The 2,500-nt window shown below is 39.9% G+C and overlaps 1 protein-coding gene across 3 annotated transcripts in view; it reads left to right on the forward strand.

Annotated features, from left to right (window-relative positions):
* The first annotated feature begins 1,976 nt into the window (after positions 1 to 1,976).
* Positions 1,977 to 2,500, forward strand: part of LOC106867476 (probable G protein-coupled receptor 85) — a 14,992-nt gene continuing 14,468 nt past the window's right edge. For 2 of the 3 annotated variants that reach the window (XM_014912360.2, XM_014912359.2), the window contains exon 1: positions 1,977 to 2,500. This exon is cut by the window's right edge. The gene's annotated coding sequence lies outside the window, so the exon portion shown is untranslated. The other variant, XM_014912361.2, reaches the window with a different exon arrangement.

A 2,500-nucleotide genomic window follows, 5' to 3' on the forward strand; every position in this document is an offset into this window, starting at 1 on the left:
ATAGCCTCGGGCCGACCAAAGCCTTGTGAGTGGATTTGATAGACGGAAACTGAAAGAAGCCCGTCGTATATATGTATGTATGTGTGTGTATATGTTTGCGTGTCTGTGTTTGACCCCCCCCCCTCCAGCATCACTTGACAACCGATGGTGGTGTGTTTACGTCCCCGTAACTTATTGGTTCAGCTAAAGAGACCGATAGAATAAGTACTAGGCTTACAAAGAATAAGTCCTGGGGTCGATTGGCTCGACTAAAGGCGGTGCTCCAGCATGGCCACAGTCAAATAACTGAAACAACTATAAGAGTAAAAGAGATAACACGGATAGCAGAGCGCTTTCTTGAGTACTGTTTACAGAGGCTTTCAGCAGATGTGGATGGATCTGGTTTGATCAGGCTAGCTGATAGCCTCTTTAATCCTTTTGAGATTGCCCCTTGGTTCTATGATATAAATTTCCTGTTAATTTATGTTCCAGATGTTGACAAGAACAGTTATTTTATTAAATTCTTCATTATTAACGGGACCCATGAATATTTCACAGAATTAATGGTAAACCTATTAGGCTGTTTCTGAAAACTTTATCCAAAAAACCTGAAAGCAGATCCTGTATTGTGTCAGTTTAGAAAGATAGTCACTCATCTGCTAATCATTGAAAAGTGAAAGAAATTGGAATACAATGATTACTTAATGTACTTTATATGTACTTTATGCACAATTTTATAGACTTAATACACAGCACTCATAAATTAAATATTCACTCTCATTTTTCCATTTTTCCCCAATAAAAATTATATCCTGTACATATGGTACAATCTTTAGTTAAATTGCATATCTGCTGCATAAATAAGTGTGAATATTTCACAGAATTAATGGTAAACCTATTAGGTTGTGTCTGTAAGGAAAGATAATCATCTGCTACTCATTGAAAAGTGAAAGAAATTGGAATACGATGATTACTTAATGTACTCTTTATGTACTTTTTGCACAATTTTATAGACTTAATTCACAGTACTCATAAATTAAACATTCACTCTTATTTTTCCATTTTCCCCCATAAAAATATCCTGTACATATGATACAATCTTTAGTTAAATTGCATATATTTGTCACATAAATGTGTATATTTCATGCTCTTAAGCACGTGTTAAGCTATAGGTGATATAAAAAAACTTAGTTGAATTTAAAGAAAGAGGGCAGGAGAAGAAGGGGGAGTGAAAAGGGTGAGACGTACAAAGAGAAAGAAGGATAGCGGAGAGAGAAAGTGGTGGGAGGAGATTACAGGTCGGTGATAGATGGAGACAGTGCCAAGAGTGAAGGCAGAATGTGAGAGGAGGAGGGAGAAAAGGAGAAAGATAGTAAGGGAGGGTGGGATAAAGTTTGGTGGTAGAGAGAGTGACGGGGGGAGTAAGGAAAGAGAGGCAGCGAGGGAATGTGGACGGGGAAGAAAAGAAGGAGTAAGATATGGCAGAGAGGGAAAGAGACAGAGTAGGGAGAGAAAGCCGAGGATAAAAGAGATTCAGAGAGAGGGGTAGCGAGGAAGAGAAAGAAGAAAATGGTGTGAGAGTGACAAGGGGAGTAGAGAGAGAGAAGGGAAAAGCAGCGAAAGGGAGAGGGCTGAGACAGAGATAGAGAGATAAGAAGTTTGGGTATGGTAAGCAGAGAAAGGTGAGTGAGTGAGTCGGAGATAGGCGCGTAGCAAGAGAGAGAGTGGACAGTGTGTGAGGGAGAAGTCACAGAGAGAGAGACATAAAATGTGGATAGGCAGAGAAAAAACAAGAGAGGGGGAAATAGAGAGAGAGAGACATAGGAGGAAGGTAGGAGTTACAGGTCGGTGACGAAGAAAGGTAGATAGCAGAGAGAGAGAGATAGGAGGAAGGTAGGAGTTACAGGTCGGTGATGAAAAAAGGTAGATAGCAGAGAGAGACATAGGAGGAAGGAAGGAGTTACAGGTCGGTGACGAAGAAAGGTAGATAGCAGAGAGGGAGAAGGCAAAGAGAAGTGAAAGGGAGGGGTGAGAAAGATAAGCAGACGAATAACGAGGAGAATGAAAGAAAAGAAGAAAGGAAAAGAGAAGAGCAGAGAGAAATAATGACAAGATTATTGAACGAACGAAATGAAGGAAATAAGGCAAAATATGTGAGGAAGGAAAGAAGAGAAGAATCGAACGAAGGAAGGATATTCTGGCTCTTTAACGGAAGTAAGTAGCGGAAGAGGCGTAATTTGAAAATTGCGTGGAAGAGAATAATAGATTGACGGAATGAATGGAGGAATGGTGTATTTAAACGAGGACGATTGACACGTGAGAAATGATAGATGGATAGTGAGGGAAAGTGATAGATAGATAGAAAGATAGATAGAGAGAGAGAGAGAGAGAGAGAAAGCGAAGGGGGTTGGCGAAAGACATATACAGAGAGAGAATAGATAGATAGACAGAGGTTGAGAGAGAGAGTGATGGAGAATGGGAAGAAAAAAAGATAGACAGAGATAATAGATGTATAAACGTA

Source organism: Octopus bimaculoides, chromosome 29 (genome assembly GCF_001194135.2).
Source record: "Octopus bimaculoides isolate UCB-OBI-ISO-001 chromosome 29, ASM119413v2, whole genome shotgun sequence".
NCBI classification, from domain to species: domain Eukaryota; kingdom Metazoa; phylum Mollusca; class Cephalopoda; order Octopoda; family Octopodidae; genus Octopus; species Octopus bimaculoides.